This window comes from Mobula birostris, chromosome 2, assembly GCF_030028105.1.
Source record: "Mobula birostris isolate sMobBir1 chromosome 2, sMobBir1.hap1, whole genome shotgun sequence".
Lineage (NCBI taxonomy): Eukaryota > Metazoa > Chordata > Chondrichthyes > Myliobatiformes > Myliobatidae > Mobula > Mobula birostris.
Window position 1 is genome coordinate 6668624 of NC_092371.1, and position 26903 is coordinate 6695526.

The following is a 26903-nucleotide window of genomic DNA, read 5'->3' on the forward strand; positions in this document are numbered from 1 at the left end:
AATTGTAACCACTCCCACCACTTTCTCGGGCAGCTCCTTCCATTTTCTCACCATCCTCTGTGTGGAAAACGTTGCCCCTCAGGTCCTTTTTAAATCCTTTCCCTATCACTTTAAATCTATGCCATCTAGTTTTGGACTCCTAGTGTGGAGAAAAATTTTTGGACCATCCATCTCATCTATTGTTGCCACAATCTTGGACTCAGTTCTACCTCTTGATTACTCTGCTTCAGTACTTCTTTTTATAGCACTGTGGCCTTCCATCGGTCAGGGTCGACCATAGATGTTACATAATAGCTGTCTAGTTACACAAGCCAGGGCAGTACAATATGGAGAGCAAACTGTTGCCCATGCAGCGGGTTCATGCAGCTGATGAATCCAAATGCACGCCAGAGAGCAACACAGTTTGGCACCAGCAATGTTGCAGGCATTTTGAACTCAACGTAGGACTGCCTTAGGGACTCCAGCTCCAAATTTTTCCTCATGTTTTACTCCTGAAGCCTTCCTCTTGAGTGGATACAGCCGTGAGGCAGTAACGGTTTGAGATCAGAGATTTTCTTCTCCTAAATGAGCTGCCAACCACGGCCGACAAGCCCTATCTGCCCAAATGGGCAGAAATACTACTGCAGATTGCAATACAGTCGTTGCACTATTCTCTATTCTGCTGTTTTACAATCACCTTTGTGTATTTATTATTAGCGTGTACATTGTTAATTTGGGGGGGGGGGGGTGGCAGCATGGAGATGCTGGTGCATATCACTAAGTCCTGGTTACGCGCCCACTGACACCAGGTAGACAATCCCTGAAGAGTATTGATAATGGCTGGTGTCACCAGTCTTGTAAAGACACTGCCCAGAAGAAGGCAATGGCAAAACCGTTTCTGTAGAAAATTTGTCAAGAACAATCATGGATAGATAAAAGAACAAGGACAACAGCTTGAAGGGGGTCTTTCCCACAGGCTTTAGATAGAAGACCATGATCACTCACGGAATAAGACACGGCACACAATGATGAAGATGACACTGTTTATTCTCCAAGCTTCATGCAACAAGAAATTTCACTGCACCCTGACATATAATTTGATTAGTACCGGGATCGTCAGTTTACATTGTCAATATAGGAACTATTTCTTCCCCTTCGCCATCAGATTTCTGAATGGACAATGAACCCACGAATACTAACTACCTCACTAATTTTACTTCCTTTTTGCTACGTGTAATTATATACACACCCAAATGTTACATATATATTAATATGTATGTGTAGATACCATATTTCTTGTTGCAATTTATCAATAGTTTATGCATTGCACTGTACTGCTGCCACAAAACAACAAATTTCATGGCACATGTCATTGATAATAATCCTAATTCTGACTCTAGATTATCCATCACTAGAGTGGAACCTGAATCCTTTCACTCTACCATGACTCGAGGGAGAAAATACTACTCACTTTATCTTGACTAAAACTCTAGTACGAGACCTGAGTTGCAGGGAGCAGATTGGAGACCTGATTAAAATTTACAAAATTATGAGGGGCAGAGATAGACAATGTAAAAAACCTCCCCCCAGTAATACAATTCAAAGGTTAAGGGGCAAGAGCCAAAGGGGTTACAAGGACAATTGTTTTCATGCAGAAGGTGGCCAGAATCTGGAACCAACTGCCTAAGATTCTGCCAGCTGCCTCTGCCTAAGAAACAGAGACTCTCACAACATCTAAGACATCTCTACATTCTTCCCCCCCCCCACCCCCGCAACTCCAAGATGATAAAGCTGGACACAAGGTGCCAGCAAGCTCAAGGACAGCTTCTATCTTGCTGTTGTAACATAACTGAATAGTTTTCTTGCATGAAAAAGATACACTCTTGACCTCTCAATCTACCTCATCATGGTAGAGTGTACCTTGCTGTCTACACTCTCTCTACGGACAGGCATGTACCAGATACTTAGCTCAGCTTTACCACACCCCCACATCTTCTATAATCTACTAATATTGCATTTGGCCATCTCCAACTTGGTACGAATGAGTTCAACTGCAGGAGCAAGGCCGTGATGTACATAGTACAGTATAGCATTGCCCCATAAGACCATAGCAAATAAGAACAGAATTATGTCATTCAGCCCATCAAGTCTGCTCAGCCATTCCATCATGGTTGATTTATCAACTCCCTTCTCCTGCCTTTTCCTCATAACCTTTGACACCCTCACTAATCAAGAACCTATCAATCAACACACATAAAAGTTGCTGGTGAACACAGCAGGCCAGGCAGCATCTCTAGGAAGAGGTACAGTCGACGTTTCGGGCCGAGACCCTTTGTCAGGACTAACTGAAAGAAGAGCTAGTAAGAGATTTGAAAGTGGGAGGGGGAGATCCAAAATGATAGGAGAAGACAGGAGGGGGAGGGATGGAGCCAAGAGCTGCACAGGTGATTGGCAAAAGGGATATGAGAGGATCATGAGGCAGGAGGCCCAGGGAGAAGGAAAAGGGGGAGGGGGAAAAAACCCAGAGGATGGGCAAGGGGTATAGTGAGAGGGACAGAGAGAGAAAGAAAAAGAATATATGTATATTAAATAAATAAATAAATAATGGATGGGGTACGAGGGAGAGGTGGGGCATTAACGGAAGTTAGAGAAGTCAATTTCCATTTTAAACATACTCAATTATTTAGCCACCACAGCCATCTGTGGCAATGAACACTGCCTGCTGGCTAAAGAAATTCCTCCTTACTTCTATTCTAAATCAACGTCCCTCCATTCTGAGGTTGTGCCTCTGGTCCTAGACATCCCCACTCTAGGAAAAATCCTCTCCATATTCACTTTCAATATTCAACAGGATTCTCTCCCCCCACCACCCCATTCTTCTAAACTCCAGCAAGTAAAGGTGTCCCCCGCTTTTTGAACATTCACTTTACGACACCTTGCTGTTATGAAAGACCTACATGAGTTACCTGTTTTCGCTAACAGAAGGTGTTTACACTGTTACGAAAAAAGGCAGTGCGCGCCCCGAGCAGCCGCTCCTCCACCGGAACTGCATTCTAGCCGGCATTACTTAAACATGTGCTTGTGAGCATCTGTGCTTTATGTCGATTTACTTTGAGCATCCGTTAGCAAGATGAATTCTAAGGTATCGGAAAAGCCTGAAAGAGCTTGTAAGGATGTTACACTTACCGTAAAACTAGACATAATTAAGCGTTCTGATCATGGTGAACAAAGTAAGGACAAGGTGAGTTTGGCTTGTGGAAGCTGACAAAGATGATATTGAAGAGGTTTTGGCATCCCATGACCAAGAACTGATAGATGAAGAGCTGATGCAATTGGAAGAGGAAAGGATAACAATCGAAACCGAATGCAGTAGCGAACAGACCAAAAGTGAAGTTGTCCAGGAACTGAACGTGAAGCAACTGCATGAGATTTTCGCTGCAATGACTGCAGAAAAGTACGACTTTAATTTTGAAAAGTACAGCTTTGATTTTGAAAGGGTACATAGGTTTAGGGCATGTTTGCAGGATGGTTTGAGTGCTTACAAAGAACTGTATGATAGAAAAATGCGCGAGGCTAAGCAGTCAAGCATGCTGTCGTTTTTCAAACCTTCCACATCAGGCGCAGCAGACGACGAACCTGGACCTTTGACATCGAGGCAGGCAGACATAGAAGATGACCTGCCTGCCCTGATGGAAACAGACAACGATGAGATGACACCCCAGTGTCCCACCACCCCAACCTCCGATGTCAGCCTAACATACTATCATCAGTGTGCTCACTGTCTTCCCAATTCCAGTAAGTGATACTACACTGTACATACATTATTTCTACCTTATATCAGCTGTGTATTTTTATGTGTTATTTGGTATGATTTGGCAGCTTCATAGCTTAAAGGTTACTGGAGAGAGTCTTCCTGCCGACAGCACCTGCGCCGGGTGCTTCTGCCGAGAGCGCTTGCATAAGATTTTCACTGCGCTAGACAGTGCTTCGATGATTGCAGAAAAATATTTCTACTTTATATAGGCTGCGTATTTATCATATAATTCCTGCTTTTACTATATGTTACTGTTATTTTAGGTTTTATGTATTATTTGGCATGATCTTGTAGGTTATTTTTTGTGTCTGGGAATGCTCAAATTTTTCCCATATTAATAAATGGTAATTGCTTCTTCACTTTATGATATTCCAGCTTATGAATCGTTTCATAGGAACGCTTTACCTTCGGATAGCAGGGGAAACCTGTACAGGCAAGTAACCCTTTCATTCCCAGAACCTTTCTCATGAACCTCCTCTGGACCCTCTCCAATGCAGCGCATCTTTTCTTAGATAAGGTGCCCAAAACTGCTAGTCACTTGCAGCCAACCAGAAAAGGCCCCCTTTATTCCCACTCTTTGCCCTCTGCCAATCAGCCAATCTTCTACCCATGCTAATATCTTTCACGTAATACCATGGGCCCTTACCTTGTTAAGCAGCCTTGCATGCATCTTGTCAAAGGCTTCTAAAAATCCAAGTAAACAACATCCACTGACTGACTCTCCTTTGTCTATCTTGCCTGTTATTTCCTCAAAGAATTCCAACAGATTTGCCAGGGAAGATTTCCCCTGATGGAAACCATACTGAATTTATCATATGCCTCCAAGTATCCAAAAACCATGTCTTTAATAATGGACTCTGCCATCTTCCCAACCACTGAAGTCAGGATAACTAACCTATAATTTCTTTTCTTCTGCCTCCCTTCCTTCTTAAAGAGTGGAATGACATTTGCAATTTTCTAGTCCTCCGGAACCACTACTAGCTCTAGTGATTCTTGAAAGCTCACTACTAATGCCTCCACAATCACTTCAGCACTTTGGGGTGTAGTCCATCTGGTCCAGCTGACTTACCTACCTTCAGACCTTTCAGGCTCCCAAGCATTTTCTCCTTCTGCCCCCTGAGAGTCTCAAATTTCTAGCACTGCTGTTGTCTTCCATAGTGCAGAGTGACATAAAATACTTAAGAGTTCATCCATCAGTTCTTTGTCCCCCATTAATAACTCTCCACCATCATTTTCCAGCAGACTGAGCTATTCTCCCAATTAATGAAGACCAACCATACCACTTCTTAACCATCCTAATAAGGCACCCAGAGCTGAACACGATACTCCAAGTAGTCAGAATGTCTAAAAAGATGTAAAATTCCTTATGCAGCTGTTGGGTTGGGGACCACTCTTATAGTAATGAACCCCAATTTTAAGGTAATGGTTCCTTATCCTGCATTTATATACTGCCCTTCACAATGTCAGGATGTCAAAATAATACTTTTGAGAAAATCTTGTCTTTGATATCTATGAAAGGTTTAACTGGCCCTCAACTATCCATGCTCATGGGAATGCAAATCACAGTGATATAAACCCATCGATATTTAACGCTGGTGAATCAGCACTTCAAGTGCAGACTAAAGTTTCCAAGTTATTTCTAATACCAGTACAGTAAACAATCAGGTCAGCCAATCACTGTTGAGAGGAAAACAGCGTTAGCATCTCCATACTGTCTTAATCCTAACTCCTGACTCTGTCTTCGGAATTTACTCAGCCAAAATCGTGATCATCTGGCCAAACATGTCCATTCTGTGTATAACTTTTATGAGGCAACACGGGACGTTTCTGCTGCATTAGTGGAAATATATAACTGATGTGATTATATCATTAATGGCTTTCCACCTCAGCCAGAGAGTCTGGGACCAGAGGGCACAGCCTCAGAATACAAGGACATCCCTTTACAACAGAAATGAGAGGAACTTCTTTAGCCAGAGGGTTGTGAATCTGTGGAATTCATAATCTCATAGAACATTACAACACAGAAACAGGTCTTTCAGCCCATCTGATTCATGCTGAACCTTTAATCTGCCTGGTCCCATCGATCTGTACCCGGACCACAGCCCACCATAACCCACCCACCCATATAGTCATCCAAGTTTCTCTTGGTAGTTGAAATTGGACCAGAGTCCACCATTTGCTCTAGCAGCTCATTCCACATTTGCACCATCTTGAGTGAAGAAATTCCCTCTCATTTTCCCCTTAAATAATTTACCTTTCCTCTCAATCCATGACTTTTAGTTCTAGTCTCACACAACCTCAATGGAAAAAGCCTGCTCTACCCTCAGTTCTGTATATCTGTCAAATTTCCCCTCATTCTCCCATGCTCCAGGGAAGAAAGCCCTAACCTATTCATCCTTTTCCTATAACTCAGGCCCTCAGGTCCCAGCAACATCTTTGTAAGTTTTTTTCCGCTTCAATTCATTGCCACAGACAGCTGTGCCAGGCAAGTCACTGGGTATATTTAAAGCAGAAGTTGATAGTTTCTTGATCAGTAATGGTGTCAAAGGAGAAGGCAGGTTGAGAGGGATAATAAATCGGCCATTATGGAATAGCAAAGACTCAATGGGCCAAATGGCCTAATTCTGCTCCTGTGTCTTATGGAAAGAACAAACTGTATCTGAGCTCTTTTGGATTAGGTATCATATTTGTAATGTGTTTCATTGGATTAGGTGTCATATTTATAATGTGTTTCATTTAAGCAGCCAGGGATTTAAACCAAAACTATTAGGGATGGACAAATGCCAAGTCTGGAAAACAAGGAGCACAAGTATTGTATTTACAGAGCACAGCCTGTATAACACACCTGCCCATCTGTCCACCATCTAACAGGGCAATGGCTCCACCTCTTGCAACATTCTCATTACACCTTCCACAGTAGCAACCGGCAAAAAAAACAGCATCTATTAAATGGCAGCCATCCCCAAAGGTGTTACCAGCACACTGAATGGCTTCTCCAAAGATGTCCAACTGCAATTCCCTCATTCAGCTGACCTTGCCCCCTCCCCCACTGCCTGAAATACAACAGCCCACACAGCACTAGCTCCTCCTAGGCCCAGAACCACAAGCCTACCTAATTAACATTGCAACTGTACCTAGATATATATGGTACTCACACCTTGGCAATAAACTTGACTTGGACAGCTACTTCTCTTCAGCCATTCAGTTCTTGAATCGCTAGCTTAGCAACACAATGACCACTTTGACCAGTCCTGAAGGGTGTCGACCTGAAACACTGATAGTTTGTTCCCCTCTACAGATGCTGCCCAATCTGCTGCGATCATCCAGCGTTTTGCAATGTGTTGCACGAGAGCCGAATCAGACCATTCAGCTCATTGAGCCTGCTCCCGCATCTGCAGAACCTCTTGTGTTTGTTGACTATGATCACTTTGCACTAAAACAAACTGTTATTTTCTTTAGTTCTAATAGTTCTTTAGTTCTCATAAGAATTGCATCATATTTCTGCACTTCTTGTGAATGTTGTTTATAATGGGCCTGTGATGCTGCACCTCACTGTCTCTCACTGCACCTGTGCTTACATGTACTTGTCATATGACTATAACTTGTCCTTGACTTGAACTTTGATAATCAATTCCAATTCTTTTGTCACCAAAGGGAAGATCAGTGAGTGGGGGGGGAATTGAAAGGCCTCTCCTATCAGATTCCTCCTTCTTCTGCCCTATATCCCTTTCACCTATCCCCTTCTAGCTTCTTTCTTCCCACCCACCTATCACCTGCCATCACCCTTTCCCTCCACCTCCTTCTTATTCTGGCTTCTGCTCTCTTCCTTCCCAGTCCTGAAGAAGGATCTCAGCCCGAAAAGTCCACTGTTTATTCCCCTTCACAGATGCTGCCTGACCTGCTGAGTTACTGCAGCATTTGTGTGTGTTGCTTCCATTCTTGACTTCCTGCAGACCTCAGTGCTAACACACCATCACTCGCGGCTGGCCCTGTCATTATCTAGCACCATCAGAACCTGTCTGGTCACTGTTAGTCAACCCCCATCACCTGTCAGCTCCCACACCCCACCATAGTCATAGTCATACTTTATTGGTCCCGGGGGAAATTGGTTTTCATTACAGTTGCACCATAAACAATAAATAGTAATAGAACCATAAATAGTTAAATAGTAATATGTAAATTATGCCGGTAAATTATGAAATAAGTCCAGGACCAGCCTATTGGCTCAGGGTGTCTGACCCTCCAAGGGAGGAGTTGTAAAGTTTGATGGCCACAGGCAGGAATGACTTCCTATGATGCTTTGTGCTGCATCTCGGTGGAATGAGTCTCTGGCTGAATGTACTCCTGTGCCCACCCAGTACATTATGTAGTGGATGGGACACATTGTCCAAGATGGCATGCAACTTGGACAGCATCCTCTTTTCAGACACCACCATGAGAGAGTCCAGTTCCATCCCCACAACATCACTGGCCTTACGAATGAGTTTGTTGGTGTCTGCTACCCTCAGCCAGACCTTAATCATATCCTCCAACATAGCCCTGACAGTCAAAGAGCCAGACTCATCCGCTCATTAGGTTCATGCAACTCACCAAGTACTTATACTGCAGCATACAAGAGGTTAACAAACGTGGCAGACAGAACAATCCCTTAACTGCTCTGAGACCCCCCTGCTCTTGGATGAGGAAGTAGAAGGGTGGGTTAATAAGTTTGCGAATGGTACAGAGTTTGGTGGTGTTGTTATCACAGGTTACAACTTGCCATTAACAGGATGCAGAGCCGGGCCAAGAAGTGGCGGATGGAATTCAATCTGTTAAAGTGTACATTGATGCACTTTTCGGAAGGTCGAACTTGACGGCAGAGTACAGGGTGAATGTCAGGATTCGCAGCAGGATGTAGGAAAGTAGTTTGCAGGAGGGACGGGTTGCCTTAAAGTTGTAGTTAGTTAGAGGGACTGTCCTGTGCTCGGTACTAAACGCCTGACCTCAAGCGAGTGACAGAGGAGGTCGGCCACATGGAGGGGGCGGGGAGGGGCGCGGCAGGGCGGGGGGGAGGGAGGGGCGCGAGGGGGCGTGTCCAAGGGGCGGGCCGAACCACGCGAAGAGGCGGGATCACAGCAGCAGCCCGGCGTCTCGCTGCCCAGCCCAGTCCACTCCCTGACCTCTGACCCTTCCCTTCACCTGTTGTCAGATAGCCAAGACGGCCCGACGGGAGCTAAAAGAAAGGAATCGCTCCACCTTCCCACCCTCCCCCAGCCCCAAGCCACCATCAAAAATAAACTAACTGCGGGTCAACTGGCCGTCGCTTACCTGCGCTTCCGGTCCCAGAGTAATTAATTTAACAATTTAACCGGGCTGACAACACCGAAGAGCCAGGCAGAGAAGAAGGGCACGCCACTAATGCCCTGCTAAGCGTGTTTCTCCCTCCCGTCGCCCATTCGCTCCGCTCCCGAGGAGAAGAGGGAAAAAAACTTCACGCAATGCCGCTTGAGACTCCGCCTCCCGCCCGGCCTACTGGAAGCCGCCCCTCCCCCTCGGCGGTGGGCGGCGCCCTTGGATTTCCATTTCCATTAGTCGGCTTCGACGTCAATTTAAGTAAAGTCCCGCCGGCCTGGAACTATATACCCGTCTGGTTGGTGTATGGCCACATCAATCTCAAAACAGGCGGTTTCTATTGGCTTCCAGATGAAGCTCCGCCCCGATTGTCAGTCGCGTCAGTCACGCCCAGCCTCGTGGCGCTTTCCGCAGTGGCAATTGGAGAATCTAGGTGCCTATCAAATATTTCCCCGCCCCTTCAGTTTGCGCAAGCGACGGCATAGAAAAACTCTGAGTCCTGATTGGTCAGGTGTCACCCGTGAGTGGATGCAATCCTGTCGATCACGCTAAGCTCCACCTCCACGACCTCAACCTCCATCTTGATTGGTTGGATCGGCGGCGCGCAGGCGATGCTTAGGCGTCGCCACCTGATCTAATTCGCCCCGCCCCGAGACAGAGGTAGGTCACCTGAAGCCCTCCCTCAATAACTGAAAATAGGTATTAAATTTAATTGATCACTGAGCGGGGATCCTGAGGGAAAAGTATAGGAAAACCTTCACATTTTTCTTCTGACGAGCAATCTCCTGTCTGTGGCGCTTGTTCACTGGTCACGTGGGGCCAATACAGCCTCCGCTGCCAAAGCAGCAAGTGGGCGGGTTGGACCGTGGCCCCGCACCCACCAGTGACCCTCCGCACTCACGCCAGCAGAGTCTATATTTCTCATTTTCTCTTTCTACTCTCTCTTCTCTCACTCTCCCTCCTCTTCCCCTCTCCCCATCTCTCCCTTTCCCACATCTCCCTCTCCCCAAGCCTCCATCTCTTTCCCCCAGCATCCCTCTCACCCCTCACCGCCCAGCCTCTCTCTCACCCCAAGCCACCTTCTGCCCTCCAAGCCTCCATCTCCCCCCAAGCCTCTATTTCTCCCCTTCCAGCCTCTATCTCCCCCCCTCCAGCCTCTATCTCCCCCCTCCAGCCTCCATCTCCCCCTCTCCAGCCTCCATCTCCCCCCCTCCAGCCTCCATCTCCCCCCAGCCTCCATCTCTTCCCCCCCACCCAAGCATCCCTCTCACCCCTCACCGCCCAGCCTCTCTCTCACCCCAAGCCACCTTCTGCCCTCCAAGCCTCCATCTCCCCCCCCCCAAGCCTCTATCTCCCCCCTTCCAGCCTCTATCTCCCCCCCTCCAGCCTCTATCTCCCCCCTCCAGCCTCCATCTCCCCCTCTCCAGCCTCCATCTCCCCCCCTCCAGCCTCCATCTCTTCCCCCCCACCCAAGCATCCCTCTCACCCCCCACCGCCCAGCCTCTCCCTCTCCCCAAGCCTCCATCTCTTCTCCCCCAAGCATCCCTCTCACCCCAAGCCACCTTCTGCCCTCCAAGCCTCCATCTCCCCCCCAGCATCCCTCTCACCCCCCACCGCCCAGCCTCTCTCCCCCCAAGCCTCCATCTCCCCCACCCCACCCAAGCATCCCTCTCACCCCCCACCGCCCAGCCTCTCTCACCCCAAGCCGCCTTCTGCCATCCAAGCCTCCATCTCCCCCACCCCATCCAAGCATCCCTCTCACCCCAAGCCACCTTCTGCCCTCCAAGCCTTCATCTCACCCCAGCCCTCCTCTCTCACAGTTCCCTCCCTCCACTCCCCCCTTATTCAAAAGGTACCCTCAAGACAACCTACAGTACAGCACACCAGTTTGTTAACTTCACTGGTGGAATGTTCTAGATCAATAACTGAGGTCAGGATTATATGTCACCTGGACATGTGTGGATTGATTAGAGATAGCCAGTGTGGATTTATTCTAGGCAAATCATGACAAACAAATGGTTGAATTTTTAGATGCATACAAGGGGAAACGCACATGGTCACTGGGAGAACGTACTAATTCTGTGGACACACACATCACCCAAGATCAGAACATACCACTTTGGGTAGAGATCAAATTATGAGACTAGGTGGATTGCTCTGATGTAGAACAGTAAATGATTTGATGGGCCAAATGGCACCTTCCAATGGTATAACCATTCTATTAGCTGATGCCTTCTATCATACCAGCTAACACTTATCTCTCATACCAATCAACTCCCATTCTTGTTGCAACTTACCAAAAACAAGGGGTTACAGCAAAGTTCTAAGTAAATTTATTAGTCAAGTACACACAGTATGTGTCATCATATACTATCCTGAGATTCATTTTCTTGTGGGCATTCACAGTAAATACAAAGAAACACAATAGAATAAATAAAAAAACGCACAAGGGAGATGGACAAACAACCAGTGTGCAAATAGCAGCAAAAACTTTTAAGGACCCTACAACTTGTGTTCTTGATATTTATTACTTATTTATCTATTATTATTGTTATTATTAACTGAGTCCTTAAAAGTGAGGCTTAGGTTATGGAAGTACTATCCCATCTGGTTCAGGAGCCTGATAGTTGAAGGGTAATAACTGTTCCTGAACCTGGTGATGTGGGACTTGATGCTCCTCGATGGAGCAGCGAGAAGACAGCATGGCCTGGATAGTGGGGGTCCTTGCTGATGGATGCTGCTTTCCTACGATAATGCTCCTTGTAGATGGGTTCAATGGTGGGCATTAAGTCATAATCATAGTAGTCATAGTCATACTTTATTGATCCCGGGGGAAATTGGTTTTTGTTACAGTTGCACCATAAATAATTAAATAGTAATAAAACCATAAATAGTTAAATAGTAATATGTAAATTATGCCAGGAAATAAGTCCAGAACCAGCCTATTGGCTCAGGGTGTCTGACCCTCCAAGGGAGAAGTTGTAAAGTTTGATGGCCACAGGCAGGAATGACTTCCTATGACACTCTGTGTTGCATCTCAGTGGAATGAGTCTCTGGCTGAATGTACTCCTGTGCCCACCCAGTATATTATGTAGTGGATGGGAGACATTGTCCAAGATGGCATGCAACTTGGACAGTATCCTCTTTTCAGACACCACCGTCAGAGAGTCCAGTTCCATCCTCACAACATCACTGGCCTTACGAATGAGTTTGTTGATTCTGTTGGTATCTGCTGCCCTCAGCCTGCTGCCCCAGCACACAACAGCAAACATGATCGCACTGGCCACCACAAACTCGTAGAACATCCTCAGCATCGTCCAGCAGATGTTAAAGGACCTCAGTCTCCTCAGGAAATAGAGACGGCTCTGACCCTTCTTGTAGACAGCCTCAGTGTTCTTTGACCAGTCCAGCTTATTGTCAATTTGTATCCCCAGGTATTTGTAACCCTCCACCATGTCCACACTGACCCCCTGGATGGAAACAGGGGTAACTGGTACCTTAGCTCTCCTAAGGTCTACCACCAGCTCCACCAGTCTTTTTCACATTAAGCTGCAAATAATTCTGCTCACACCACGTGACAAAGTTTCCCTCCATAGCTCTGTACTCAGCCTCATCTCCCTTGCTGATGCATCCAACTATGGCAGAGTCATCAGAAAACTTCAGAAGATGACAAGACTCTGTACAGTAGTTGAAGTCCAAGGTGTAAATGGTGAAGAGAAAGGGAGACAAAACTGTCCCCTGTGGAGCCCCAGTGCTGCTGATCACTCTGACGGACACACAGTGTTGCAAGCACACGTACTGTGGTCTACCAGTCAGGTAATCAAGAATCCATGACACCAGGAAAGCATCCACCTGCATCGCTGTCAGCTTCTCCCCCAGCAGAGCAGGGCGGATGGTGTTGAACGCACTGGAAAAGTCAAAAAACTTGACCCTCACAGTGCTCGCTGGTTTGTCCAGGTGGGCGTAGATACAGTTCAGCAGGTAGACGATGGCATCCTCAACTCCTAGTCGGGGCTGGTAGGCGAACTGGAGGGGATCTAAGTGTGGCCTGACCATAGGCTGGAGCAGCTCCAGAACAAGTCTCTCCAGGGTCTTCATGATGTGGGAGGTCAATGCCACCGGTCTGTAGTCATTGAGGCCGCTGGGGCGCGGCGTCTTCGGCACAGGTACCAGAACGTCTATATAGTCCATTAGTTTGGTCATTTCTCACTAGGGAAATGGACTAGAAGTCCTGCTCAATTTCCACCCACATCTCTGTTCACAGAATTATCAGATTAACACATTCCTGGTGGGCGTTTCATGGAACAACTACCATAGATTACACAATGTGTTATCTCACTGAATCTCAATCACCTCTTTTGCGGAAGTCTATCATTGAAAGGAGCGAAGCGTTTCCACAGACCTTTATGATTGTCCCAAAACAACTTACAACCAATGATGAGAGCTGCACTACCTACAGCATAAACCTCAACAATGGATAGATGCTGCCAACACAATCTCTAGAAAACCCTCTGACTCCTACATACACACTATCGTTAGAACCCGAATCAGGTTTATCACTAACATCATGAAATTCATTGCTTTATGGCAGTGGTACAGTGCAAACATTTTTTTTAAATTACTCCAGTTATACTACATAGATAGATAAAAGTGGAATAGTGAGGTACTGTTCATTGACCATTCAGAAATCTAATGACAGAAGGGAAGAAGCTGTTCTTAAAACATTGAGCGTGAGTATCCAAGCTCCTGTACTTGCTCCCTGACAGTAGTAATGAGATGAGGTCATGTTCCGGATGGTGAGGATCCTAAATTGGCATGCTGCCTTCTTGAAACACCACATTTTGAAGATATCCTCGAAGCTGGGGAGGCTAGTGCGCGTGGTGGAACTGGCTGAGCCTTCAATCCACTGCAGCCTCTTTTGATTCTGCACACTGAAGGCTCCATGCCAAAAGACCATAACACGTAGGAGCATAGTCAATCCTTTCAACACTTACCAAAGCCAAGAGGTAATTTACAGCGGCCATTTAATGTACCAGGTAACCTATCAGATGTAACTCAGATGCAGATTCATTTATTTGTCACGTGTACATTGCAACGTACACTGAAACCAATGCAACCTAAGGGTATGCTGGGGGCATTCCACAAGTGTCACCGTATATTCTGGAGCCAGCATAACAACAATGACAACAAAACAACAATGGCAAAGCAAGCCCTTTACTCCCTACCACCCACTCACATGTGCACAGTCCTCCAGCCCCAGTACAGGCTGCCTCCGGACCTCCTGCCTTCAGTGGACTCATAGGCTTGCATACATCGGGCTATTGACTTTTCCAGTGGACTATCAGACTCATAAATCATGGGTTGAAGGAAGCAGGAGCAGCCAGCGGAAATGCACACAGCTGCTAGGAGAATGACTGAACTCCACAAACACCAGGCCTGAGCTATGGATTAAACCCGGCAACCCAGAGTTGTGTACTTCTGTCAGCTGGGGAGGTGGGGTGTGGGGGATATAGTAGGGGGATGGGTTGCAGGTCTGAGGAGAGGTGGAATTGATTATGCTGTTTGCCTGTTAATGCCAGAAATTTTCCAAGCTCAATAAGAGATTGCAAGTTGCAGAGAGGAAAAGCTGCAATACTATATTCTCAAAACCTCTGAGAGGGTCAACAGCTTTAAATTCCCGGGCATTAACCTGTCCTAGGCCCAGCACATAAAGGTGATCATGAGGAAGGTGTGCCAGCATTAATTTTTTAGGAGCATAAGGAGGTTTAGGACATTCTTAACAAACTTCTACAGCTATCCTGACTGGTTACATCATGGTCTGGTAAGGCAACTAGAAGGTGCAAGAACACAAGAAGCTGCAGAGAGTCATGGACTCAGCCCAACATATCATGGGGACATCATTCCCTACCATCAGTAGTATCTACCGAAGGTGCTGCCTCAAGAAGGCAACATTCATCATCAGAGATCCCCACCCTCCAGGCCATTCCATCTTCTCACAGCTCCCATCAGACAGGATGTACAGAAGCCTGAAGTCCCACACCACCAGGTTCAGGAACAGCGACTTCTCTTCTTGAAGCAAATGGCACAACCGGATTCACTGCCTCAATATAGGAACAGGAGGACCACTTTGTACTACAATGGAATTTGAATTTTCATTCTAATTGTGTTTTCTTTTCAAACTGATGTATAATTTATATTTTTCTTGTGAATGTTGTGTATCTGATGCTGCTGCAAATAAGATTTTCATTGCACCTGTGCACACATGTACTTATGCAAATGACAATAAACTCGACTTTGACTTTCCTTGGAAAAGTAGTACATCTCTATCAACTCCAGTGATCCGGATTCAATCCTGGCCTCTGGCGTGTGTGTGTAGAGTTTGCATGTGCTCCCTGTGATGGTGTGGGTTGCCCCTGATGTTTCAGTTTCCACCCACAATTTAAAGACATGCAGTGGCATGCGGAATTGGCTCTTGTAAATATGTAGGTGAGTGGTAGAGTGGATTGACGGGAATGTGGGGAGAATAAAAATGAATAGATGGTTGCTTGATGGTCAGTGGACAAACAACCTGTGTTTGTCTGCGTGTCTGTGACTCAGAGGACAAGAAGTAGCTGGGAAGGGTTTGAGGATCTCCAGTCTATACACAGAAGCACCCAGCCCAACATAACCGGTGGAAGGAGCACACCACCTCATGATCTAGCCACCCAGCTATTTCCGCATCCTGTGGCAGAACTTATAGCTGCCATGTTGACTTCAGATCAAATGTAGATTGGAGGACTGCTTTGTTGAGAACATTTGCTCCATCCTCCACAAAAGATGGGATTTCCTGGTGGGTTCCCATTTCAATGCAACTTCCCATTCCCATTCCCATTCTGACATGTTCTATGCCTCCTCTATTGCCACGATGAAGCCATACTCAGGTTGGAGTAGTAACACTTCATAGTCCATCTGGGTAGCCTACAACCTGATGACATGAACATTGATTTCTCAAACTTCTGGTAATTTCTCCCCTCTTCCCTCTCTCTGTTTCTATTTTCTATTCTGCATTCTGGTCCCCCTCTCACCCTTCCACCTCACCTGCCATCCTCCTTCCCTTTCTTCCATGCTCCACTGTACTCTTAGCAGATTCCTTCTTCATCAGCCCTTTACCTCTTCTACCGAAACCCTCCCAGCTTCTTATTTCATCTGCTCTCCCCTACCCACCAACCTTTCCCCTCACCTGGTCTCATCTGCAAGCTTGTACTCCTTTCCGTCCCACCACCACCCTATTCTAGCTTTTACCCCCTTCCTCTGATGACCTGATGAAGGGTCTCAGCCCAAAATGACGAGTGTTTATTCCCCGCCATTGATGCTACCTGTCACACTGAGTTCTTCCAGCCTTTTGTGTGTGATGCACATTGATTTCAGCAGTCTCCTTGGAAGCCGCAGATCCAGAGTGCAAGCAAATCGCCCTTGATCCCAAGGGACTATCTCAGCAGATTAGACTTTTAAAGTACAGCACGAGTCAGAAATATGAACCAGAGTATTTCAGGAAAGACGTGGAAGCTTTAGAGAGGATATAGAAAAGGTTCACCAGGATGTTATCTGGATTAGAGAGCATGTGGACAAACCTGTATTGCGTTCGCTGGAGCGGTGGAGGCTGAGGGGAGATCTGATAGAGGTTTATAAGATGAGAGTCTTAGACAGTCAGAATCGTTTTCCCAGGATCACAATATCTAATCTAATATCTATTGTTAGAGGGCATACATTTAAGGTGAGATGTGGAATATTTAAAGAAGACATATAGAGCAAGTTTTTTTCACGCAGAGTGTGGTAAAGGCCTGGGATATTCTGCCAAGATTGGCGGTGGAGGCAGATATAAAAGAAGCATTCAGCAGATTCTTAGATAGGCACATGGATGTGCAGGGAGGGATATGAATATAGTATAGGCAGACAGGATTAATTTAATTGGCGTTTAATTAGTTCAACACTACATGTTCTGCAGAAAGGCCTGTTCCTGTGCTGTATGGCTCTGTGATCTATTTGGATTGAGCACACAAGTTTCCAAGTTGAAATAGGGAATTAGTAAACATACATGATGAATATTATATCCCATTTACCAACACTTGTCTCTCTGTCCCAATGATCAAGTGTTCATCTGGATATATTACTAAATATCACGAGAATCTCTGCCTCTGCCACTCCCTCAGGCAGTCCATTCCAGATTCCAATCCCCCTCTGGGCGGAAAGATCCCATTCATCATTTTGTATCCTCTATCAGTTTCCTCTCCAATGCCCCCCCCCCGCTGTGTCCTCCATTCCAAAGGGAAAAAAAATCTAAACTATTCCATCTCTCCTCATAACTGAAACACTGCCTTCCTAGGCAAAATCCTGGTGAATCTCCTCTGCACCGTCTCCAGTGCAGTCACTTTCTTCTGAGGGAGTGGCTACCAAAAACAGAACACAGAACAGTACAACATAGGATCAGGCCTGAGATCTCCTGGTGCCTACCATTTCAAATCTACTTCCCATTCCCATGGCCTCCTCTACTGCCACGATGAGATCTCACTCAGGTCGGAGGAACAACATCTTATATTCCATCTGGGTAGCCTCCAACCTGATGGCGTGAGCATTGATTTTTCGAACTTCTGGTAATTGCCCCCTCTCCTTCACCATCCCTATTCCTCTTTCCACCCCTCACTTTATCTCCTTACTTGCCTATCACCTCACTCTGTACTCCTCCCCCTTCCCTTTCTTCCATTGTCTCCTATCCTTTCTTATCAGATTCCCCCTTTTCCAGCTCTTCATCTCTTTCACCAATCCACTTTCCAACTCTTTACTTCACCCTCTCCCCCTCTCCCGGTGACATCTATCCCCTACCACCTTGAACTTCGTCCTCTCCACTGCTCCCCACTTTCTTGCTCTGACTTCTCATCTTTTTTTCCAGTCCTGATTGAGGGTCTCGGCCCAAAACGTCGACTGTTTACTCCATAGATGCTGCCTGGCCTACTGAGTTCCTCCAGCACTTAGTGTGTGTTGACAGGAACAGGCCCTTCAGCCATCAATGTTATGCTCAAGTAATTAAATTAGTAATCTAATATTCAATTAAATGAATCCCTTCTGCCTACATAATATCCATATCTTTCTATTTCCTGCACAATCATCTTCCTATCTAAGAGCTTCTTGAATACCTCTATCATCAAGCGATGCCTCAAGTAGGTGGCAGCATCATTAAGAACCCTCATTATCCAGGACATGCCCTCTTCTCATTACTGCCATCAGTGTGTAGTCGAGGTGTTTCAATTGATTGTAATAAAAATACACCTGTACCTGGAAGGTCCAACTGCTGGTGAGTCAGTATCCTGGCAAAAACTACACCATGAAAACAAAAGCAACTCCACGAAAAGGTTATTAAAAAGCACAAGTCTGGAGATGGATGCAGGAAAATTTCCAAGTCACTGAATATCCTTGGAATACAGTTAAGTCAATCATCAAGAAATGGAAAGAATATGGTACAGCTGTAAATCTGCCTAGGGCAGGCCAACCTCAAAAACAGAGTGGCCATGCAAGAAGGGGACTAGTGAGGGGAGGCCACCAAGAGACCTGTGACAGTTCTGGAGGAGTTACAAGCTTCAGTGGCTGAGATGGGAGAGAGACTGCTCATACAACAACTGTTGCCTGGGTGCTTCACCAGTCACAGCTTTATGGGAGGGTGGCAAAGAGAAAGCCACTGTTGGAAACAACTTACATGAAATCTCAGCTAGAGTTTTCCAGAAGGCATGTGGGAGACTGAAGTCAACTGGGAAAAGGTTCTATAGTCTGATGAAACCAAAATTGAGCCTTTTGGCCATCAGACTAAACGCTATGTTTGGCATCAGCCAAACACTGCACATCATCAAAAACACACCATCCCTACTGTGAAGCATGCTTCACTGCAGTGGGCGCTGGAAGGTTTGTGAAGGTAGAAGGTGAAATGAATGCAGCAAAATATAGGGAGATCCTGGAGGAAAACCTGATGCAGTCTACAAGAGAACTGCAACTTGGGAGAAGATGTGTTTTCCAGCAAGACAATGACCTCCAGCATTAAGCCAAAGCTGCACAGGAATGGCTTAAAAACAACAAAGTTAATGTCCTGGAGTGACCAAGTCAGAGTCCAGACCTCAATCCAATTGAGAATTTGTGGCTGGACTTGAAAAGGGCTGTTCACTCATGATCCCCATGCAGTCTGATAGAGCTTGAGCAGTTTTGTAAAGAAGGATGGGGAAAAGTTGAAATGTCTAGATGTGCAAAGCTGATAGCGACCTATCTAAGCAGGCTCAGGGCTGTAATTGCTGCCAAAGGTGGATCTACTAAATACTGACTTGAAAGGGGTGAATACTTATGTAATCAATTATTTCGTGTTTAAAAAATTGTAATCAAATTAGACTAATTTGCAGAAATTTGTTTTCACATTGACGCGAAAGAGTCTTCTCTGTTGATCAGTGTCAAAAAAGCAAAATTAAATCCACTGTGATTGAATGTTGTAAAACAATAAAACATGAAAACTTCTGGGGGGAAGGGGTGAATACTTTTTATAGCCACTGTATATTAAAAATAAATAAATGGTGCAAAAAGTACGGTAATGTTGCACATTTTTAAAAATATGTCTGATTGCTGAGTGGGCACGTGGCCAAGTGGCCAAGCGGTTAAGGGATTGGACTAACGACCAGAAGGTTGTGAGTTCAAGCCCCAGCCGAGGCAACGTGTTGTGTCCTTGAGCAAGGCACTTAATCACGCATTGCTCTGTGATGACACTGGTGCCAAGCTGTATGGGTCCTAATGCCCTTCCCTTGGACAACGTTGGTGTCGTGGAGAGGGGAGACTTGCAGCATGGGCAACTGCTGGTCTTCCATACAACCTTGCCCAGGCCTGCGCCCTGGAGAGTGAAGACTTTCCAGGCACAGTGCCATGGTCTCGCAAGACTAACGGAGGCCTTTCATCTGATTGCTATAGTAATTTTATGTATTGTACTGTACTCCTGCCACAAAACACTAAGTTTTGCGACGTATATTAGGGATAATAAATCTGATTCTGATTCTGCATGCAATACTCCAGCAGTGGCTTAATCAATGTTTTACAAAACTGTAGCATGACCTCCTTTCTTTTATATTCTCTGCCCAAGACAGGGTATATGCACTGGCACTGTCACTTTCAGGAATCCTAGTACTTGTGCACTGAGGCCTCTTATGTTCCTCAACAAACCCTAGGTCTCTGCCATTCATTGTCCTTAGCAACACACAAGACGCTGAAGGAACTCAGCAGGTCAGGCAGCATCTGTGAAGGAAAATAGACAGTTGACATTTCAAGTCAAGATCCCTTATCTGCACTGAAAGAAAGATAGTCAGATAAAAAGGTAGAGGGAAGGGGTGGGGCAAGAACTGGCATGTGATAGGTGGATCCAGGTGTAAGAACATAAGAAATAGGAGCAGGAGTCGGCCATCTGGCCCGTCAGCTACTCAGCCATTCAATAAGATCATGGCTGATCTGGCCATGAACTCATCCCTACCTACCTGCCTTTTCCCCATAACCTTTAATTCCTCTACTATGCAAAAATCTATCCAACCTTGTCTTAAATATATTTACTGATGTAGCCTCCACTGCTTCATTGGGCAGAGATTTCCACATATTCACCACTCTCTGGGAAAAATACTTCTTCCTCATCTCTGTCCTGAATCTTGAGGCTATGTCCCTTAGTTCTAGTCTCACCTACCAGTGGAAACAACTTTCCTGCCTCTATCTTATTTATCCCTTTCATAATTTTATGTGTTTCTATGAGATCTCCTCTCATTTTTCTGAATTCCAGCGAGTAAAATCCCAGGGAATTCAATCTCTCCTCATAATCTAACCCCCTCATCTCTGGAATCAACCTGGTGAACCTCCTCTGCACCATCTCCAAAACCAATATATCCTTCCTCAAGTAAAGACACTAGAACAGCACGCAGTACTCCAGGTGTGACCTCACCAGTACCCTGTACAGTTGCAGCATAACCTCCCTGCTCTTAAACTCAATCCCTCTAGCAATGAAAGCCAACATCCCATTTGCCTTCTTGATAGCCTGCTGCACCTGCAAACCAACCTTTTGTGATTCATGCACAAGCACTCCCAAGTCTCTCTGCACAGCAGCATTCTGCAATTTTTTTTTACTATTTAAGTAACAATCTGCTTTCATTTTAACTTCCAAAGTGGATGACCTCACATTTACCAACATTGTTCTCCATCAGCCAGACCCTTGCCCACTCAATTAACCTGTCTATGTCTCTCTACAGACTCAATGTGCCTTCTGCACAATTTGCTTTTCTACTCAAGTTAGTGTCATCAGCAAAGTTAGATACACTACACTCAGTCCCCTCTTCCAGACTGTTAATGTATACCATGAACAGTTGTGGCCCCAACACCAACCCCTGTGGCACACCGCTCACCACTGATTGCCAGCAGAGAAACAACCATGTATCCCAACTCTCTTCTTGCCATCTCTACCCATGCTAATACATCACCCCCTAACTCTATGCATCCTTATCTTATGGATAAGTCTTTTATGCGGCACCTTATCAAATGCCTTCTGGAAATCCAAGTAAATAACGTCCATCTGTTCCCCTCTATGCACTACACTCATTATATCCTCAAAGAACTCCAGTAAGTTTGTCAAACAGGATCTGCCTTTGCAGAATCCATGCTGCATTCGCTTGATGGATCCATTTCTTTCCAGATGCCTCGCTATTTCTTCTTTAATAATAGCTTCAAGCATTTCCCTAACTACAGATGTTAAACTAACTGGCCTATGATTACCTGCCTTTTGCCTACATCCTTTTTTGAATAGTAGTGTGACATTCACTGTTTTCCAATCTGCTGAGACCTGCTCAGAGTCCAGAGAATTTTGGTAAATTATCATCAAAGCCTCTACTATAACTTCTGCTATTTCTTTCAGTACCCTGGGATGCATTCCTCCAGGACCAGGGGACTTGTCTATCTTCAGGCCCACAAGTTTGCTCAGCACTACCTCTTTAGTGATAGTTATTGTACTGAGGTCCTCATTTCCCATCACATCCATAACCTCTTTCTTTGGCATGTTAGATGTGTCCTCCACCGTGAAAGGCAACACAAAATAGTCATTCAAAGTCTCTTCCCTTTCCTCATTACCCAATATCAATTTCCCCTTGTCGTCCTCCAAGGGACCTATATTTACTTTAGCAACCTTTTTCTGCTTTATATAATTATAAAAACTTCTACTATTCAAAAAGTTTTACTATAAAAACTTGTGCTAGTTTATTTTCATAATCTAACTTCCCTTTCTTTATTGCTCGCTTAGTAGTTTTTTTGTTGCTTTTTAAAGTTTTCCCAGTCTTCCAGTTTCCCACTACTCAGCGATTTTGTATGCATGAGCTTTTAGTTGGATGCCTTCTCTTATTTCCTTAGCTATCCAAGGCTGGTTCTCCCCACCCTTACTGTCTTTGCTCTTAACTGGAATATACTTTTGTCGAGCACCGTGAAAAATCTCTTTGAAAGTCTTACACTGTTACTCAACCATCCTACCATGTAACCTGTGTTCCCAGTCTACCCTGGCCAAATTCTCCTTCATCCCATTGCTTAGGTATAATATACTGGTTTTAGAGCGAACTATTGCACCCTCCATTTGTATGAGAAACTCAGTCATACTGTGATCACTCTTTCCAGGAAGATCCCTAACTACAAGATCACTAATTTAACTCGTCTTATTGCACAGGACCTGATCTAAGACGGCACGTTCCCTTGCAGGTTCAGTAACATGTTGTTCAAGAAAGCCATCATGAAGTCCTCCTCGAAACAGCCTTGACCAACTTGATTCACCCAATCTATGTGTAAGTTAAAATCCCCCATGATAACTGCTGTTCCATTCTTAAGTGCCTAAATATTTCTGTGTTTATTGCCTGTGCCACTGTAATGTCATTATTTGGTGGCTGATAAGATTTTTCCCTTTACTATTCCTAATCTCTACCAGCCTCCCGGACGCTCTATCCTCGCGAGAGAGAAGTCTGTCTATTCCCCTGACTGTACTATCCCCAGTTACCACTACATTTCTCTTCCCTTCCCCCTCTTGAATGGTTCCCTGAACTATGGTGCTACAGTTAGGCTGCTCATCCTTCCTACAGCCCCCACTCTCAGACCTGTTGGACAAGCTCAAAGGCTGAGGCTCCTCCAGCACTGTCTCTTGGATCCCACAATCCGCCTCGCTCATAGTCACACCCTTTTGTCCCTGACCACAGACTGAATTTGAGGCAGCTAATCTAATGGGTGTGCCTACCTCCTGAAACAGAGAATCCAGGTAACTCTCCTAAATTCTTCGAGCAGCCAACACTTGCTGCAGATGTGGTCACCAGGAACCACAATGGGGTCCACCACCTCCCACATAATGCAGATGCAGCACATCACCTAATCCTGCATCATCCCTTCATTTAGTTAGGTGTAATTCAGTGACTTTTTATCCAACCACTGCAAAAGCCTTACCTGCTACTCACCTGTGCCTCCTCGCCAAAGCCTCAAGTTCCCACTCCTACACTGGTCCGCTCACACAGTGGCCGTTCTGATTGACCCTGCTTTACTTTTATTTGCTCCTGCTAATGAATCGTGAATGAATTGGTCTGCTGCTAATACACCAAGCCCCGCGAAACACTCCTTTTTAAAACTCTTCTCCCTGACCTGTGCCAAGCTCTCTCTCTCTCTCTCTTTCTGTGAATTGATCGGTATGCCACCCATGCCTGGAGAAGTAATGGGCAGATAAGAATGATGAGAGAGAGGAATGATGTCAGAAGTAGGAGGTGATAAGTAGAGGTGATGAAGGGCTGAAGATGATGAAATCTGCGGGCAGAGTATGGGGGGAGCATGGAGCAAAGGAAGGCAGTTGAGGAAGGGAACCAGTAGGAGGAGTACGTGGGTGATGGGCAAATGGAGTGGGTGGGGGAGGGAAAAGGGTTAAGGTGATGGGGGCCAGTTGAATCAGCCAGAGAAAGAGAAAAGGGACAGGGTTGGAAAGTGGTTAGCAGAAGTTTGAGAATTCGGCATTTAAGCTGTCTGGTTGGAGATAGCAGCGGTGGAAATTCTATCAGGTTGGAATTCATTGTGTTTAGTTATGCTGTCTTTAGTTAATTAGTAAGTCAGACAGCACCTATGGAGGGGAATAAACAGCTGATGCTTTGAGCCGAGACCCCATCCATAGGTGCTGCCTGACTTGCTGAGTTCCTCCAGTATTTTGTGTGTCGCTCAGGATTTCCAGCATCTGCAGAATCTCTTGTGTCTACGTTAAGCTCCTTGTCATGGGTGTCAGTACAATGAAGTATGGGTACAATGGAAAGCTTGGCAAGCAGCATCACAGGCACATCAATATAGACAACACACAGAATATAAATTATTCATCAATTATAAAGACTGTGAAAGATTTGTAAAAACCAAGACCTTAGTACAAAAAGAAAGACATAACCATGATGGTGTAAGAGGTGGTCCGTAGTGTTCCATTGCTGAGGTAGTGATTAGGGTCGTGCAGTTGGTTCAAGGACCTGATGACTGAAGGGAAGTAGCTGTTCCTGAACCTGGTGGTCTGGGAATTCAGGCTCCTGTACCTCCTACCTGATGTTACGACTGAGGGAAGATGGGATGGCCCTGGATGGTAGGAACCATGAGGGATTTGTGAGATGTGTACTCCTATGAGTTTGAAACTGCTCGCCGTATCCAGTGCTGTGCCACTGATGTAAGGAGTGGTGTTACTGGTTCGAGTTTTTCTAAAGTCAATAACCATCTCCTTTGTCTTGTTAACATTAAGCAAGAGGTTATTTGCCTGGCACCGGGCCTCGAGCTCTTCCACCTCCTCCCTGTAAGCCGTCACATCATTGTTGATGATGCAAACCATCACAGCATGGGCCACATCGGGTCCAGGCTGACCGTCAAGCACCTATTTTCAAAAAGTTCAAAGTAAATTTATTATCAATGTACATACATGTCACCATATATAACCCTGAGATTCATTTTCTTGCAGGAATTCACAGTAAATACAAGAAACACAGTAGAGTTAATGAAAGACGGCACCCAACAGGGTGGGCAACAACCAATGTGCAAAAGACAACAACTGTGCAAATACAAAATGAGAGAAAAAAAGCAATAATAATAAATAAATAAGCAATAAATATCGAGAAAATGAGTTGTAGAGACCTTGAAAATCAGTCCATAGGTTGTGGGAACAGTTCAGTGATGGGGTAAGTAAAGTTGAGTGAAGTTTTCCCCTCTGGTTCAAGAACCTGATGGTTGTGGGGTAATAAATGTTCCTGAACCTGGTGGTGAAAGTCCTGAGGCTCCTATACCACCTTCTTGATGGTAGCAGTGAGAAGAGGGCATGGCCTGGATGGTGGGCCCTTGATGATGCTGCGAAAGTAATCCTTGTTGTTGTGCCCAATGGTGGGGTGGGCTTTACCCGTGATGGACTGGGCTACTCTTTGTGTGTAGGCTTTTCTATTCAAAGACACTGATGTTTCCATACCAGGCCATGATGCAACTAGTCAATATACTCTCCACCACAAATCTATAGAAGTTTGTCAAAGTTTTAGATGATATGCCGAATCTTCACAAACTTCTAACTGTCGTCAAAGAGAGTGAACCCTCTCAAGGCAGAAGGTCTCGATGGAGTACCTGGTATGGCTTCGAAAACCTGTGCCAACCAACTAGCGGCAATATTCAAGGACATTTTCAACCTCTCACTGCTACGGGCAGAAGTTCCCACTTGCTTTAAAAAGGCAACAATTGCATGTATACCAGTGCCAAAGAAGAATAATGTGGGCTGCCTTAACAACTATCACCCAGTAGCACTCACATCGACAGTGATGAAATGCTTTGAGAGGTGGGTTATGACTAGACTGAACTCCTGCCTCAGCAAGGATCTGGACCAATTGCAATTTGCCTATCGTCACAATAGGTCAACGGCAGACGCATTCTCCATGGCTCTTGCATGCAGCCTGGTACAGCCGTTCCGATCTATTCTTACTTTCTTCTTCTTACTTTTTAATTTACGTTTTTTTTTCTCACGGTAACACGTCGAAGCTGCACCCTCTCTAACATGCTGGTAGAGAGAATTTTATTTGGGTTTTCTTTAGTGCTGGAAATGGTTACATCCCGACACGCGGGACAGAAGCAAGGTCGCATTGTGTATTTCACGGACCAGCAAAGACCGGCCGGCTTAGCGAACAGAGCAATGGACACCCCTGCTGAAATCCGGAGGAAAACACACAGAGGGGGATCACAAAGCCGAGGAAAGAGGACTGGGTCGAGACAACAGAGACTTTTGGAGAAGAGGAGTTCGATGGGTAATACCGTTCCGGCTGACCGGAAGTGCACTGAGAGTGGTAAGCGTAAAGGAGTTCGGTGCTTACTGTTCTGGCTAACAACGGATGGTGCAATCCAGGGTATATTACGATCGAGGAATGTGTTTGCAGACTGGATATTGAACTTTTTACTGTTGGACTTCGGCCACATTCCATCGTGATACAACACTTGGCGGCACGGGAGGTCATTCCTGCCTGTGGCTATCGAACGTGCAGCTCCTCCCATGGAGGGTCAGACACCCTGAGCCAATAGACTGGTCCTGGACTTACTTTCCATCTGGCATAGTTTGCATTTTGGTGTTTGATTGTTGGGGTTTTTGTATTGCTATATTTACGCTCTATTCTTGGTTGGTGCGGCTGTAACAAAACCAAATTTCCCTCGGGATTAATATAAATTATATCTATCTATCTATCTATTCGCA

General features: G+C 45.5%; 1 protein-coding gene and 1 long non-coding RNA gene across 4 annotated transcripts in view; one reads left to right on the forward strand and one right to left on the reverse strand.

The window, feature by feature from the left end:
• Positions 1 to 9256, reverse strand: part of LOC140211673 (zinc finger and BTB domain-containing protein 7B-like) — a 193758-nt gene extending 184502 nt beyond the window's left edge. For both annotated transcript variants that reach the window (XM_072281719.1, XM_072281712.1), the window contains exon 1: positions 9101 to 9256. The gene's annotated coding sequence lies outside the window, so the exon portion shown is untranslated. The remainder of the gene's footprint in view (positions 1 to 9100) is intronic.
• A 441-nt stretch (positions 9257 to 9697) lies between these two features.
• Positions 9698 to 25281, forward strand: LOC140207605 (uncharacterized). 2 transcript variants are annotated; one of them, XR_011888603.1, is made up of 3 exons: positions 9698 to 9784; positions 22863 to 22977; positions 25146 to 25281. It is a non-coding gene; the product is annotated as an uncharacterized lncRNA (long non-coding RNA). The 2 variants fall into 2 exon arrangements; XR_011888602.1 differs by having other exon boundaries at positions 22895 to 22977.
• Positions 25282 to 26903: the final 1622 nt, after the last annotated feature.